Source organism: Chiloscyllium plagiosum, unplaced genomic scaffold, assembly GCF_037043375.1.
Source record: "Chiloscyllium plagiosum isolate Xiang-an unplaced genomic scaffold, Cpla_swu_hap1 HiC_scaffold_52, whole genome shotgun sequence".
In the NCBI taxonomy this organism is placed as follows: Eukaryota; Metazoa; Chordata; class Chondrichthyes; order Orectolobiformes; family Hemiscylliidae; genus Chiloscyllium; species Chiloscyllium plagiosum.
Window position 1 is genome coordinate 6,884,153 of NW_028270190.1, and position 18,310 is coordinate 6,902,462.

Sequence of the window (18,310 nt, forward strand, 5' to 3'; positions counted from 1 at the left end):
TTTCAAAGATGGCACTGCTTCTCATCGTGAGTTGCTCTGGAATGGTGTGCAGTGAGAAATGGGGGAAACCCAACGTGATTCTCACAGTGTGGGCTCAAACACCAGTTAATGTGGGGAGCTGATGAGATCCACTCAGTGTCATGGTGCAAATCACTCGCCAAACTCACCTCAACTGGCACTTTGTGCACAAAACAATATATGTATGTCAATACTTAAGAACATAAGAAACCGGAGCAGGAGTAGGCCAATTGTTCGTCTGCTCCACCATTCAATCGGATCACCTTTTCTTGGAATCAGCTCCACTTACCCGCCCGGTACCATTGACCTTTCATTCCTGAAGTGTTCATGAATCTCAATGCTTTTGCCTTTAAAACTTTCAACGAGGTAGCCTCGACTGTTCAGGTGGGCATTGAATTCCACAAAATGACAATCCTTTGGGTTGGTCAGTCCTAAATCTGCTCCTCCATATTTTCAGATAGTGGCCCCGAATTCGAATTTCATCCACCAGCAGAAACATCCTCCCTGCTTCGATCCTATTTGTGTTTTTGTGTGTTTTTTATGCGATACCTCTCGTTCTTCTAAATTTCAACGAATATATCTCAGCATGCTCAATCTTTACACATAAGGCAACGCTCTCAACTCCGGAATCCATCTCGTCAACTTCCTCCACAGTCTAATTTGAATCCAATGCCAGTGCATCCTTTCTCGAGTAAAAACACCAGAACTGTACACAGTACTCCAGTTGCGGTCCCACCAGAACACTCTACGACTGTAACGTAGTCTCCCTGATTTTAAACTATATCACTCTTGCAATGAAGGATATTGTTCCATTTCCCGTCTTACCTGTTACATCTGCAAACCAACTTTTGTGATTCATGCATCAGGACACACAAGCCCCAATGCACAACAGCATGCTGCAATATTTCACCCTTTAAATATTATTCCTGGCAAAATGGATGACCTCACATTTGCAAACATTATTCGCCATCCGACAGACCCTTGTCAACTCTGAAAACCAACAGTGCCCTCCACATGCTTTGCTGGGCTACTCACTTTCGTATCCTCTGTGAACTGTGACACACTACACTTGGTTCCCAACTCTAAACCATCTATGTCATACATTGATCACTTAATGTCAGTTCCTCTTTTACAATCATACAGTTGCCATCCCTAATTTGGCGATCTCTCCCACCTCCGTTTCAGCTTGGTATAACACTCGCAGCTGTAAATGTTCTATAAATTTAGTTCCAAATATCAGTCACCCTGTCACCTTACCTCTCTAATGCCATTAAATCACATCCATTTCCCTCAGCGTATGCAGTGAATTCCTGTATCTGATTTGAAAATACAACACACATTCAGATAGAGTGCTTCTAATTACACCCATTCTTCCCTGCTCCATTGTCAACTTTATTCCCTATATTGACGCGGTCAGGAAACAGTTTGACATCGTCATACTCACAGAGTCAGGCCTCCTGGGTAATTTTTCATGAAGTCCCCTGACCATCCTTGGGCATAGTCTAGATTAGAGTCGTGCTGGAAAAGCACTGCAGGTCAGGCAGCATCCGAGGAGCAGGAAAATCGACGTTTCGGGCAAACGGTGTTCATCAGGAATAATCAGGCAAATTGTGATAAATTGCAGCTGAATGGAAAATAAAGTTTTAAAGTGAATCACAAAATGGACACGCTACAACTAGAAAGTAAAATATCCAATTGCATGAGTTTGAGAGCAAAGCTGATCAAGGTAAGCAGGGTAAACAGACTGAAACGTGTGTCTGTAAATGAGCAGTGTAGAATATTTCCAGGAATTGAATAAAATATTCAGCAGAAGGGCATTCTAGTGAAACAGACGAAACCTCAGCAAGAAGTTCCCACCTGTTCCTCACTCAGGACAAAATGGTTAATATTAGCTTTGTGAGGATTAGAAGATCACCAAACATATTAATGATTCTGAAGCGGGTATATTTTAGGACTAAGCGTGAAAGGGATTAAGAAGGGTCTCCTAGCAAGAAGAGAGCATGGGAAGGGGAGGCATTGTCTTGGTTTCATGAGATAATAGGAACAGGAAAAGTTGAACGTGGAGGACGTGGGGAAAACCTTACAGAGCGTGGCCAGCGCCTGAATGGTGTTACTAAGCCAATACGAATTGCTGAAGCTGGAAGTGTTCACGGAGGTCGGGGGGGTTGGGGGGGGGGCGGGGTGGGGGGGCGAAATATGTTCTTTTAATTATTCTTTCATTTCTGGGATGTCATTGTCACTGATTTTACCAGCATCCTTTTTTCCCACTGCTAATTGATCGGAGGCAGCTCAAAATCAGCCACATTGCTCTCGGTCTGGAGTCACATGTGAGCCAGACTAGAATAGAATATTAGATGTCATTCCCTAAAGTGGGTAAGTGAATCAGATGAGGTCTTCTAACTGTTAAAAATGCTTTCATGGTGGCCCCACCGATGTCTTGCACAGCCGTAACATGACGTTCCATCTCCTACACTCAATGCTCAGACCAATGAATCAAGTGTTGCAAACGCCTGCTTCACTAGCCTTTGTATCTGTGACACCACTTTGAAAGAACTGTGTATCTGCACCCCTATGTTTCTGTTTGACAACACTACTCAGGGCCTTAACGTTAAATGCACACGTCCCACCCTGTTTTGTCTTATCAAAATTCAAAATCTCGTATTTATCTAATTAAACTCCATTTGCTATTCGTCAGCTCACTATCTCAGCAGTACTGTTAATCCTGTTTTGTCATAGATATCCTTCTTCACTGCCAACTATAACATCAGTTTCAGTGTCACCCACAAAGTTACTTACCAGGAAATCAATATTCTCATCCAAATCATTTATCCAAATGACAAAGAATAGTCTACGCAGTACATGGCTGGTCAATTGCCTACAGTCAGAAAATACAAAATGTCTCCCACTACACCCTTCTCCTCACTTCAAGCCAATTTTGTATTCGGTTTACTAGCTCCTCCTGGATCCCATATCCTTTTACATTGATCTGAACTTATTACCCAATCTACCATAGGGAACGTAAAGCACAGAACATAGAACAGGAAAACACAAGGTCCTTTGGCCTTCGACGTTGTGCTGAAATGTTATCCTATCCTAAGATCAAACTAACTTACATGCCCTTTATTTTCCTATCAACCATGTGCCGATCAAAGAGGCCATTAAGTGTCCTTACCGTATCTTTCTCTGCGACCCCCAATGGCAGTGCATTCCATGCACCCACCATTCTCTGCATAAGGAACCAACGACTAAAATCTACTGTGAGCCTTCCTCCAATCCCGACAAAATAATGCCTGCTTATGGTAGTCACTTGTGCCATGGGAGAAATGTCTCTGACTGGTCATTCCTTCTGCACCACTCATCTCGCCTTCCAATGCTACTCTGTTCCTCCAGATATATCTTTGTGCAGCCCACAATCCAATCGCCCTCTAATGTCATCATTTGCTTTTCCGTCAAATTTGGCATTTCTTTCATAAATTTCTTCAACACATCTTCACCTGAGTCTCTCGTTTGAAAACTCTTTCAAACCAGTTCACCTCTATCAGGTTGCCTCTTATCCTTCTTCACTCCAATGAGAGAAAGCCTTAGCTCGCACAACCTTTCTTCATAAGAAATGTCCCTTAGTCTGGGCAGCATTCTTGAAAATCTCTGCACTCTCTCTAAAGGTTCCACATATTTACTGTAATGAGGGAAGCAGAACTGAACACAATATTCCAAGTGTGGTCCAACCAGAGCTTTACAGAACTGCAGCATAACTATGCAGCTCTTAAACGCAAACAACCCTGTCAACTTGGGTGGCAACACTGGGGAGTATGCAGACATGGACCCCAAGGCCCCTCCATTCGTTCACACTGCCAAGAAACCTACCTTTAATCCTGAATTCTGCAAACTTCCAAACTGAATCACATCACACTTTTCCAGTTTGTACTCCATCTGCCACTTCTCAACCAAGGTCGGCATCGTGTCAATATCCCATTGGAAACTACAACATCCCGCCACACTATCCACCACTCCAACAAATTTCATGTCATCAGGAATCCTCTTAACCCGCTCTTTCACATCCACATCCATGTGTTTTCCTAGAAAAGATCCCTGCAGAATACCACTGATCACTAAGGTCCAGGTTGAATGCTTCCCATCTACCACCACCCTCCAACTTTTATGGTCAATCAATTCTGTATGCAGATATCCAAAATTCCCTGTAATCCATGCCTCCGTACTTTGTGAATGCAACTACCCTGGCGAACTGAAATATTTTTGAAGCTTGAAACTGTTCAACAAATATTTTCAAGAATGTTGCCAGAGTTGTAGGATTTCAATTGTCGGGAGAGGCTGAACAGACTTGGAATATTTTCCCTGGAGCATCAGAAGCTGAGTGGTGACATGATAAAGGTTGAAATAACCATGAGGGGCATGAATAGGACAAACAGGCAATGTCTATTTCCCGGGGGAGCTTGACCAGAACTGGAGGACATATGTTTCGGGTGAGATTGGAAAGATATAACAGGTAACTTAGGGGCAACATTTTCATGTCGAGCGTGGTGCGTGTATGGATTGAGCTGACAGAGTAACTAGTTTGGCAGGAGGAAGGTGGCTGGTACAATTACAGCATTTAAAAGGCATCTGGATGGGTTTCTGAATAGGAAGGGTGTAGAGGGATATGGTCAAGTACTGGAAAATAGGATTAGATTAGGTTGAAATATTTTATGTGCATGGACGAGTTATTTCGAAGGGTCTGCCTCCGTGCTGTACATCTCTGTGACTCTGTGACTCTGTATCTCATCAATGTGCTTTGTCACAGCCTGAAGAAATTCTTTAAAATATGTGAGGCTTCAACTGCCCCACACAAAGCCATGCTGACTATCCTTAATCAAACTATGGTTTTCCAAATGGTCATAAATCCTGTTTCTCAGAGTCTTCTCCAATAATCTGCACACCACAAAAAAAAGGACAAAAACAAAGACAATTTACAGCTCAGGAAGAGGCCCTTCGGCACTCCATGCCTGAGTCAATCCAAACCAATTGTCTAAACCTGTCAGCCAATTTCTAAGCATTTGTATCCCTCTGCTCCCCACCTACTCACGCATCTGTCCAGACTCAGCTTAAATGCATCTACCGTGCCTGTCTCTACCACCTCTGCTGGCAATGCATTCCAAACGCCCAACATCCTCTGTATGAAGTACTTGCCGTGTGTATCCACCTTAAACTTGCCAACTCTCACCTTGAAAGCATGACTTCTGGTTATTGAATCCTTCACCCTGGGAAAAGGTTTGTTTCTATCCACCCTGTCTATATCCTTCATGATATTGTAAACCTCAAACATGTCCCTCCATCTCCTTTTTTCGACTGAAAGTAAGCCTAACCTACTCAACCTCTCTTCATAGCTAGCACCTTCCATTCCAGGCAACATCCTCGTAAACCTTCTCTGTACCCTCTCTAAAGCGTCCACATTCTTTTGGTAATGTGGCAACCAGATCTGTACACAATATTCTAAATGCGGCCGAACCAATGTCTTGTACAATTTTAACATGACATACCAGCTCTTATACTCAATACCCAGTCCAATAAAGGCAAGCATTCCAAATGCTTTCTTGAACACTCTATCCACCTGTGCAGTAACCTTCAGGGTACAATGGACCTGCACTCCCAAATCTGTCTGCCCCTCTCCTTTTCCTAACGATCTTCCATTCGTTGTATAATTTGCTCTAGAATTAGACTTGCCTAAATGCATCACTTCACATTTATCTGGATTGAAAGCCATCTGCCACTTTTCCGCCCAAACCTCCGGTCTATCTATATCCTCCTGTATTCTCTGACATCCCCTAATGCTCTCTGCTACTCCACCAATCTTTGTGCCATCTGCAAATTTGATCATACAAACAGTACCCCCTTCTAGATCATTTATGTATATTACAAACAACAGTGGAGCCTGTGGAACACCTTTCTCCATTTCGAGAAACTCCCATCAACTACTACTCACTGTCTCCTGTTACTCAACCAGTTCTTTATCCACCTTGCTAGAACACCCTGCACACCACGTGACCTCACTTTCTCCATTAGTCTACAATGGGGAACCTGATCAAACGCCTTACTAAAGTCCATGTATATGACATCAACAGCCCTTCCTTCATCTAACAACTTGGTCACTTCCTCAAAGAACTCTATTAAGTTGGCAAGGCACGATCTCCCCTGCACAACACCATGTTGCATATCACTGATAAACTCATTCTTTTCTCAATATAAATAGATCTTATCTCTCAGTACCCTCTCCAGTAACTTCCCAAACGCTGACGTCAGGATCACTGGTCTGTAGTTATCTGAAATATCCCTACTAACCTTCTTGTACAGGTGGACAACATAAAATACCCTCCAGTCCTCATGCACGTCGTCTGTATTTGCGGATGCCACAAAGGTATTGGTCAGGGCCCCAGGTATTTCCTCTCTCACCTCCTTCAGCAACTTGGGATATATCCCATCGGTCCTGGGGATGTTTCCACCTTAATAACCTCTAACACACCCAACACATCTTTCCTACTTATGCCAACGTGATCCAGACTAATCGAACTTCTATCTCTCATCTCAAGGTTCATTATGTTCCTCTCCTCAGTGAACACTGATGCAAAGTAATCGTTCAGAATCTCACACATTCTCTCAGGTTCAGCACAAAGCCTTCCTTCTTTCTCATTTAGTGGACCAATCCTTTCTCCTGTTACCCACTTGCTTCTTATATAAGAATAAAATGCTTTGGGATTCTCCTTAATTCTGCTTGCTATAGCTATTTCAAGACCGCTTTTTTCCCGCTTGATTCCTTGTTTAAGACTTGTCCTACTCTTTCGATATGCCTTCACTGCCCGTAAGACTAACTGGTCTCTAATTCACACAATTAGAATTCGTCCCTGTCTTGAACCAGGCAATAACATTTGCCACCCTGCAATTATCTAGCATGACTCCAATAGACAGTGAGGACACAAAGATCACCGTCAAACGTACAGCAAAATCTTCCCTCTGTTGCTGTGTTAATCTTGGGTATATCTTTTTCTGGCCCACGGGATTTATCTATCCTTAATGTTTTTCAAAATGTTCATCACATCCGCCTTCTCAACATAAACATGTTCTTATATATCAACCTATTTCACGCATCCTTCACAAACGACAAGATCGTTCTCAACAGTGAATACTGAGGCAATGTATTATCTAAGGACCTTCCCTACCTCCTGCTACTCCAGATACATATTTCCCTTCACGATCTCGGATGACGCTACCCTCACTCTGGCAATCCTCTTGTTCCTCACGTAAGAGTAGCATTCAGTTGGAGGCGTGGGTTTCATGTGCGTGAAATGGGGAAGATGCACTGGAAGGCATTTTTGAGTTTTTCGAAATAGAAGGCCATCCAGGATGTTCTGGGCTGGAATTTCTCCTCTTGGGAGAAAACATAGCGGAGGAATTGGGACATCGGGATCGCGGCTTTACAAAGACGGATATGGGAGGATGTATAGTTCAGGCAAATGTGGGAGTTCCTGGGTTTGAAATAGATGTCCATGGTGAGTTGATCCCCGGAGAGGGAGATGTCCAGGAAGAAGAGGGAGGTGCCGGAAATGGCCCAATTGAACTTGAGGTCAGACTGGAAGGCACTGTTAAAGTCAATGACCTGTCCAACCTACTCGTGAGAGCACGAGGTGGCGCCGATACAGTCAGCAATGTAATGGAGGAAAACGACGGATGTCATGCCAGTGTAACTGCGAAAAATGGACAGTTCCACGTATTTTCTGGACCAACCTAAATTGAGGAACCTTTACAAATGCCTCAGTAAAGTTCATATCGACAACATCCATTGCCTTACCCTCAATAACGATTTTTGCCACTTCCTTTGGTTTCCCTTGTTCGAGATAGTGTGACTGGAGGCATAAAATCCTAGCAAGACAACATTCATTCACGACAGAGATGAGGAGGAATTTCTTCCCTCACAGGGGAGTGAACCTCTGGGATTCAGTTCCGCAGTGGGCTGTCGAGGCTAGGTCATTAAGTATACTTACAGAAGAGAAGGTCAGATTTTAATTAATCAGGGAAACAATGCGTTCGCGTGAAAGGCAGGAAAGTAGAATTGCGGATTATCAGACCAGCCACGATCCTATTGAAGCGCAGAGCATTCTCGATGGGCAAATGGCCTGATGCCATTCCTATGAATTATGATCTTAACTAAATCTGTTTCGAACTCAAAAAACGATTCTATAGTATTCTGGTTCTCTGCTCACAAAACTCCGCTGATATGAGATGATTAGACATATCTTTTTTCAGAACATTTGATCTCGAACTGTCCCTTCTCTTGATTGCTCCTTGGTATGCTGTTACAGAAAACCATCTCACATACAATCCTGGATTCCATCCATTCCAATACTGATAGTCACTCATTACCCAGTTCGGATGGAGACTATTTTAATACACAGTTACTGTACTGCCCTTGCTGCAAGTACATTCTCAGTTTTTTAAGTTTTACTAAAATGACTCTGAATTTAATTCATTTCATGAATTTCATTTTCCGTGAAATTCCCAGGTTGAATTGGCTGTCTCACTAATTCGCAAACTGCATTGATTCTTCACAACACTGTGTTTGTCGTTTTACCTATGCTGCGAAAATCATGGCAATCTTTCAAAATTCACTTCCCAGGCATGGTCATTCTGCTGCCACATTTCCATCCAGACAGTTCAATCATATTTTATCACTTCAGTTAAAGCGACCTTTCGTCGACATTTTTGCAAATGTAGGGAGTGTTTCAGTGATAGTAGGGGTTAAAGGGGTGATTTACAGAGACAGGGAGGCATCGAGGGGCAGGAGGACGTTACACAGTTGAGGATAGTTGCTGGTGCTGCTGAATGCCAGTTGGAGAAAGGAATTTAGTATTGGAGGAAGTTGCAGCGATAGAGGGGCCTGGATTAGATTCCAGGCTTAGGTATGTGTGTCGGGATGGACATTATTAGATACTACATTGAGCAGGATGTGGTGGCATTCAAAGGAATCAAGGTTGTGGCACATTCAATGCCAATTGCCGCATCTGCAGAATGTGACAGAGATATGGAGGATAGTATGGACTGGGGAATGTGAGAGGAAGTGGTGGAGGCTGGTACAATTGCAACATTTAAGAGGCATTTGTATGGGTATATGATTGGGAAGTGTTTGGAGGAATATGGGCCGGGTGATGGCAGGTGAGACCAGATTGCGTTGGGGTATCTGGTCGACATGGACGGGTTGGACTGAATGGTCTGTTTCCATGCTGAACCTCTCCAGGACTCTATGAGTCCAGGACTGGAGAATGTGACAGGAAGAGGGAGGTTGGATGGACTGGATAATGTTACAGGGATAGGGATGATGGCATGGACTGAAGAACCTAATAGACATAGGGAGGATGGTATGCACTGGAGATTATTTCAGGAACAGGGAGGATGGTATTGACTGGAGAATGCTACGGGATAGGGATGATGGTAGGGACTGGAGAGTATTACAGGTATAAGGAGTGGACGTGAAAATATTAAATGGACAGAGAGGTTAGTATGGACTGGCGAATATTCGAGAATGATCTGGTTTTATGCACTAGAAGATATTTTAGAGTGAGTGAGTGTTGTGCATGCTGGACAGGGATAGGGAAGCTTATCGTGACTGTAGGAGGCTGCAGTCATACAAAGTGTTGTGATGCACTGGAGTACCTTACGACATTAGGATGGGCTACAGTGAGACAAATTGTTTACAGATATAAGGAGAATTTAATTGCCTCAAATTCGTCACACCGATAGGGAGGTGTATAGCATCTGATGGAGTGTGCACGGGGGTGGGAATGGAGGAGTGGAGGGGTGGAGGTGGGGAAGCTGTCAGGGTTTGAAGAGGTTAAAAAAATTGAGCGTGTTTTCGAGACTGGAGGGGATTACACAGACAGGGATGGATTTAGCGACTGAAGAATGTCAAGACATAGGGAGGGTTGCAAAGGTGAGAGAAGGTGGCTGCAAGTTGGATATGGGGGTGAAGGTTATTACACAGTTAGTGATGGCTGTAGGGTCTGGTGGGCATTACACAACCAAGGAGCTTGCAGTCACTGGAGGTATTGACACGTACAGGGAGAATACTCGTGGCAGGCAGAGCTTATAGAGACGGGGAGAATGGTTGTGGTGGCGTGAGATTACAGAAATGAGTAGTGTTGTATCACTTAGATGGTTTACAGACGCAGGTGAGTTTTAGAGGTAAGAAACAAGGACTACAGATGCTGTAAACCAGAGTCGAGATTAGAGTGGTGCTGGAAAAGCACAGCAGGACAGGCAGCATCCGAGGAGCAGGAAAATCGACGTTTCGGGCAAAAGCCCTTCATCAGGAACAGAGGTAGGCTGCCTGCAGAGTAGAGAGATAAATGAGAGGGGGTGGGAAGTAATTAGCATAGAGTACAGTAGGCGAATGGGGGTGGGGATGGAGGTGATAGGTCAGAGAGAAAGATGGAGTGGATAGGTGGAAAGGAAGATAGGCAGGAAGAACACTTCATGAGGGCGGTGCTGAACTGGAAGGCTGGAGCTGGAGTGAGGTGGGGGAAGGGGAAATGAAGAAACTGGGGAAATCCACATTGATAGCATGGGGCTGAAGTGTTCCGAGGTGGAAGATGAGACGTTCTTCCTCCAGGCGCTGGGTCGTGAGGGAGCGGCGGTGCAGGACGCCCAAGATCTCCATGTCCCCAGCAGAGTGGGAGGGAGAGTTGAAATGTTGGACCACAGGGTGGTGGGGTTGATTGGTCTGGGTGTCGCGGAGATATTCCCTAAAGCGCTCTGCTCAGAGGTGTCCAGTCTCCCCAATGTATAGGAGACCGCATCGGGAGCAATGGATACAATAAATGATATTGGTGAATGTGCAGGTGAAACTTTGATGGATGTGGAAGGCTCCTTTGGGGCATTGGATGGAGGTGAGGGAGTAGGTGTGGGCGCAGGTTTTGCAATTTCTGCTGTGGCAGGGGAAGGTGCCAGAATGGGAGGGTTGGTTGTAGGGGGGCGTGAACGTGACCAGGTAGTCACGGAGGGAATGGTCATTGCGGAAGGCGGAAAGGGATGGGGAGGGAAATATATCCCTGATGGTGGAGTCTTTTTGCGATGGTACGGTTTATGCGAATGTTGGTAGGGTGGAAGGTGAGCACCCGGGGGGTTCTCTCCTTGTTACGGTTGGAGGGGTGGGGTTTCAGGACGGAGGGGGGACGTGGATGAGATGCGTTGGAGGGCATCTTTAACCACGTGGGAAGGGGAATTGCGGTCTCTAAAGAAGGAGGCCATCTGATGTGTTCTGTGGTGGAACTGGTCCTCCTGGGAACAGACATAGCGGAGGCGGAGGAATTAGGAATATGGGATGGCATTTTTGCAGGACGTAGGGTGGGAATAGGAATAATCCAGGTAGTTGTAGGAGTCGGTGGGTTTGTAAAACTATGTCAGTGGCAAGTCAGTCGTCATTAATTGAGATGGAGAGGTCCAGGAACGGGAGAGAGGTGTCAGAGATGGTCCAGGTGAATTTAAGTTCGGCGTGGAATGTGCTGGTGAAGTTGATGAATTGCTCAACCTCCTCTCGGGAGCATGAGGTGGCGCCAATGCAGTCATCAATGTAATGGAGGAAGAGGTGGGGAGTGGTGCCGGTATAACTATGGAAATGGACTGTTCGACGTAGCCAATAAACAGACATACATAGCTGGGCCCCATACCGGTGCAGATGGCTACCCGTTTGGTCTGGAGGAAGTGGAAGAATTCGAGGAAAAATTGTTAAGGGTGAGGACAAGTTAAGCCAAACGAATGAGGGTGTCGTTGGAAGGGTGCTGTTGGGGACGTCGGAAGAGGAAGAAACGTAGGACTTGGCGGCCATGGTCATGGCGGATGGAGGTGTAGAGTGATTGGATATCCATGGTGAAGATGAGGCGTTGGGGGCCGCGAAACGGAAGTCTTGGAATACGTGGGGAGCAAGGGTGTTGTCTCGAACGTATGTGGGGTGTTTTACAGACAGGAGCCGCTGTATGAGTACACAGCGTATGAATCTGGAAGACGTTGTGGAATTGGTGATGTTTGAAATCACTGAGACAGTCAGAGAGAGCAAGATAGCTATAACGTCTGGTGGAGCTTCCACAGATTTGGAGGGTTTTAGGGACGTGTTAGTAGGGTTGGCAGGACCGAAGGTTATTAGAGACATGGTGAGGGCTGGAGGAGTCTGCAGACATTGCGAGGGTTGTGGCGTCCAGAGGAAGTTCCACAGATAGGGATGGATGTTGGAGCTGCAGGACCTTCTGGAGACAAAGAGTTCACCAAGACAAGGAGAAATGTAATGACTCGGGGATACAGATATGGCTGTCACAGAATTTAGAAATTGGGAGCACTGTAGAAGCCGGAGAATTTCATAGCGATTCAGGCGGATTGTCAGAGTGCATGAAGTTTGCAGAAGTAAGGAGTTGTAAAGCATTCCCAGGAAATAATAGTTTGGAGTACTATCCAGGCTGGGATAGCTTTCAGAAGGATAGAGCAACAGGAAGTGATTGCAGAAACACAGAGGGATACTGACTTGAATACTTGGGTCCTTTTCCTGCTGAGAGACATCAGGATGATAACTGAACTCATTAATGTCATGATTCCCAGGGAACTGATAGGATGGATGCTGAAATGATACCTCCTTCCTCTTATGGGACAGGCACACAAGGAGGCTCATATTGACAAAGAAAATTCCCATATAAGATGGGGAAGGGGTCTTTATTTCAGTGACTCACATCCACTTCAGGTTTGTTTCCACACAGCACCTACGAATTTCACAGGGTAACAAAGAACAAGGTCATTGCGGACTGCAGGAGATAGTAGACGAAGGCGAAGCTGTAAGGTCTGGAACGGGTTAGAGAGAGGGGAGACTTTCAGCGGCAGAAGTGGGTTTCAGTGATGGTGTCCTGCCAGGAATGGAGAACGGAACAGGCTCACTTAATGAGAGGTAAGTAACTATGTGGTACAAGGGCAGACACAACAGAAAGACCCCAAGCTCTCGGTTTGTCATTTCCTCAGTTAGCAGCGCTCACCCAGTCTGGTGCAAGCGCCACATACAAACAATAGGAGGTTTCCCAGCTCCTGGTGCTCAAGTCCCAGTGCACAGCCTTCTGAGCCAGTTGGAGACATACCATCTTTTAGGTATTTATAGTGTTACAGCATTGCCACAGCATAACATCTCCGTTACAGTCACATGATGACTAATTGCACAAAACAACGAAACTCATCATTCAGATTCACAGGTTATATAATCCTCTGAACGACAGTCTACAGAAAACGGCAGAATCCACAAAACCTCACTGAATGTGTCAAAGTTAATGAAGAATATTTCATTCTCTCCACTTGGAAACCAGTTCCTGCATTTTACCAATTTGCCACTTTACAATAAGGAGAAAAATTAACAAAATTCCAAATTAAGATTTTGCTGAGGTGAACTCTGGTGTATCATGCAGATCTGGAGATCACATGAGCAGCACCAGGTCAGAGTCAAACACTCAGAGAGAATGGCCAAATAGATTCACATTTGAACTACATCTCCCAACCTGGGAACCTGAAGCTGCACTCATCCATTCCAGTAAAGTTCTCCAGATGCAGCTCAACAAGATCCAAGGTTTGTGCATTTATAATTACAAAATATTTGTTTTGAATCCCTTGGCCCAATCAGAAGACGTCCGTGATTCAGATTGTAATATCCCTCAGGATTCACAGCCCATTATCGATCCAATCCTTCAGATTCTTTAAATACCGCTACCTCTGCTCGAATGCAAGATCCACAGACTTCCAACATTTGAGTGGTCCTCCAGTTTCTGAAGGTCTTCCTACCTCCGTAACATAGCCCAACCTCAACAACTTTTCCTCTGCAATGTTCACCAGAAGGGCACTGGTACAGGTTACAGAGACAGGGAGGGATATCAGCACTGGAGGATTTTGCAAAATTGCGAGGATTGAAGTGGCAACGGAGGCTTCATATTAATAAGGGTTCATGGTGATGGAGGAAGTTCCTTCGCTCGGGACATTGTGGAGGAGGGCGACATTTGCTCAGATAGGGGCGTCAGTGCAGAAGCAGAATATGGAGATGAGTAGATGGATGGAGCGACTGCTGGAACTTGCATTGAGAGGGCGTGTGAATGCGATGGGAGGATGTTGCATCGACAGTGAGTCTTGTAGGAACTGGATCGGGAAAGTCACAGGCATTGGAGAGGGTTCTACAGATCGGGAAGCTTTCAGGGATCTGAGAGGATTACACAGAATGGGAGGATTGTAGGTTCTCCACAGATTAATATTGTTATAGAGACAGGAGGAGGTTACACCGATTAGCCACATTGCAGGAGATGCAGGAGTTTATAAAGAGGTTTGGTTGGGTTGGAAAAATTTACAGAGAGGGGGAGATTTTTAGAACAGTAGTAGATTACAGATAGTGAGGATTGTGTGGCATGAGAAACTTGAGGGAGATCTTTTGGATCTGGAAGAGATCAACATAGATATGGACCGCTCAGGAAACTGGGACTTGCTTCATCAATAAGGTGAATTGAATGTTCTAGTTAAGATGACACAGATAATGAAATATATGGGGATTGAGGGCAAATACGCAGGCATTGCCAGCTCTTTTGACAGAAGGACCTTCTAGGGGTAAGGACTGCTATAACGAGTTTACATGGAGAGTGAAGTTTGTATTTACTGGCAGAGTGAGAGAGTGGAGAAGCTGACAGAGGTTACGTGTGTTCTGTTGATTCGAGCAGGTTACACGCAGAGGATCACAGGAACTGGAGGTGATTACTGCCAGAGGGAGGACGGTAGAGTTGGGAAGAAGTTACCAAGATAGCCAGTGTAGGGATAGCAGCAATTTATACTGATCAGTAATTTTGTTAAGACTAAATCACTTTATTGCTATCGAGGGGGACTGTGGAAGTGACAGTCAAATGCAAGTTTATGCAATCCAGATCATTTTGCACAGCTATATGAATGGTTCTGGAAGTTGCATGCAGTAATTTTGATGGCGAGTGCGGCAACGAATGCCAACGTATTTTTTTTTAGTGTTCATATCTGTATTCTCTTAATAAGGATTATATCTACGTATCCTGTACTTAAAATGATACTGCGTGTTGGTGATATTGCTGCATTGTCCGTAAACTTGTAAATGAAGAGTCAGTAAATAGTTACCCTTGTCGATCCGATGGCGCTGTACATGGAGAGTCAAAAGCTTCTCACTCTACTCGTTGGAGTACATGTGACAAAAAGCTAACTTATTCATTCATTTATTCGAAGGTTACAGTCACAGGGAGAATTCTCAGGGAAGAAACAAGTGACAGTCACAAGGAGCTTTGTAAGGACTGCAGAAGCTTATAAAGACAAAGAGTATACAATAGCCTGTTTTCAGAGTTAAGGAGAATAGTGGGAAACAGGCAATGTTCAAGAGACAAGGATGGTTCGTCGGAGGAAAATACTATGATAATGAGCATTGCAAAGACTGGACGAGTTCACAATCTTCACAAGGGTTATTGGAACAGGAAGAGGATACTGCCAGTGTACAGCAAAAGAACGGGAGGAATTATTAATAGCAGTGTGTTTACGAGGGACTGGAGAAGGGTACAACTATAGAGAGGACGGTGGAGGTTCGAGTCGATTACAGAGATAGGGAAGGCTGTCGAGAATGGATGAAGTTAGCAATACTGAGGGTTTCACAATTAGAAAGGACTATTCAGACTGACAATGCAGACAGCGTCGTAGGGACTGGAAGAGGTGACATAATCAAGAGTATGTTAGACATTCATGGATGGTTTTAGTAGTGGCAGGAGGTTACAGGGTTAAGAAGGCTACTAGTGACGGAAGGAGATCACAGAGATAGAGAAGAGTTCAGAGATTGGGCGAGTTACAGATCTAGGAAGGGGCAAGTGGTTTCATCATATTACACAAAGGGAGGACTGGCAGGAAAGGCTGCATGAACTGGAGTGGTTTATGCAGATAAGGAATTTTATATAGATGGTAGAAGATTAGACGGAGTGAGGTGCTATAGAACAGGATGGAAGAGTGTTGTGGGGTTTGGAGAAGGTTGCAATGATACCTTATGTAGATAGTGGAAGAAGGTGCACAAATGGAGAATTTGGTAAAGGCAGGACGATGTTTGAGAGACAGGTAGGCTGGAGTTCCTGGACAAGATGACAGAGATAATGATTATATAGTTCTATGGAGTAAGTTGCCAAAATTCTGTAAGTTTCGAAGTCAGTATGGAAATAAATAAGGATTGTGTAGAAGTGTTATGCTTAAATTTGGTGAAGGTCACTTGTCATTAGAATATCTCTATTACATAAAATTACCACGACCATTATACAGGATCTGACAAACATAGACTTGGAGAAACTATTTACAATAAAGTCTATAGTCTAAAATAGGATCATCTTAACGTGATACAGAGAGAATTCAGGGCCAATGAGTTCCGTGAAGAGTGAATGGCAAAGGCAGTAACTCCAGTGAATACTGATAAAGTGATGTCATGAGTTTGATAAAGAAATTAGAGTGCAATCAGAACAGGGGAAGCCCTTCAAAAGTATAGAGGGTGGCTGAGGGTCATTAAAAGGAGGGGCATTAAATGCGGAGGTATTAAATGTTTTCGCAGGCATAAAAGTAAGGAATTCTCAGTGTCCAATGAAAAGAATCCCAGGCAGCTATGGCAGATAAGTGAAGTGATTGTTGGGGCCGTGGTGTGCCATAGGTTAAGTGCTGAATGACTGGATGATAGCAAATTTGGTTCCTTTGTTCAAGAAGGGCAGCAGGGATAGGTCACGTAAGTACAAGCAATAGTCTGACATCAGTGGGAGTGAAATTATTGGAAACAATTCTGAAGATGAATCTACAATTGAAAAGGCAAGGAGGAATTCGGGATAAGCATACCAATTGGATAGAGGAAGAACCCGTCTGATGAATTCAATTGAGTTTAGTTTTGAAATGATGTCCAAAACATCATGAGTGCAGTGCAGAATATGTGGATTCCATGTACTTGAATCAGGCTTCTGATATGGTCCCACATTGAAGGCAGGTCGAAAAGGGATGGGCCCATGGGATCCAAGGCAAGTTGGCAAATTGGATCCTAAGTTGGTGAATAGACATTTTTGTGATTGAAATGCGTCACTAGCGAGTGTAGCGCAGGGACCTGTGCAGGAACCATTGTTGTTTATTATGCAAAGTAATGGCTTGATTGTGAAAGTAGAAGGTTTCATTATTAGAAATGCAGACCACATGAAAGATTAGGGTGGTGTACATAGTGAGGCGGATGGTCTCAGTCTCCAGTCCGAAGTCGATCAGACGATAAAAAGCGGAGAGAAATGGCAGATGGAGTTTACTTCTGATCGGTGTGAGGTTATACCCTGTGGGAAGTATGATAAGTGAAGGACATACATAATGAACTGTAGGCCGTTGTGGATTAGTGAGGAACGAAGTGACGTTGATAGACAAGCCCATAGGTCCCCGAAGGTGGCATCACGTGTCGACAGGGTGTAAAGAAACCTGAATTGGGGTGATTGGGGATCCACATCCAAATGGGGAGAAACGTTAGGGCTACTCGAGAGTATTTAAGCTTGTCTAGCAGGATGTTAGACTTGACACAGTTGTAAGGCCAGCGAGACGGTTGAGGCTGGTACACAAGTAAAAGAGGAATTTCAATTGGCAAGGCAGGCAAGAATGCAGCAGGCAATAAGGGAAAACTGATGATTAACAGCATTTAATCTAATGCAAGGGTCCTGACAGTTATGGCAGATGAACTCAGGTCATGGATGGGAACATGGAACTGCGGTATTATACATATTACAGAAACACAGTTGGGGCAGTGAAGGACTGACAGCTCATTATTTCAAGATACGGACGCAACAGGAAAGGTATAAGGGGAGGAAAGAGAGGAGAGGTGGTGGTGGGTTTTAACAGCATTAATCATCGCAGCAGTACATATAGAGGATACTCCTGTGGGATCACCCAGTGAAGCGATGTTAGTGGAACTTAGGAATGAGAATAGTATCAGAATAAGAAGTTTGATATGATTGTGCTACTGATCCCAGATAATCAGTGGAAGATTAATGAACAAATATGTTGGGAGATCTCAAATATCAATATGGTTGTAATGGTAGGGGCTTTTAAACTTCCCAAAGCTAGATTGGGACTGCCAGTGTTAAGCATTTGGCAGGGAGGCATTTGTTAATTGCGTTCCCGTAAACGCCCAATCAATAAATAAATGGTCCGACTGGAGGAAGGGGAAAGAATATTACCTTCCATAGGGAAAAGAGGT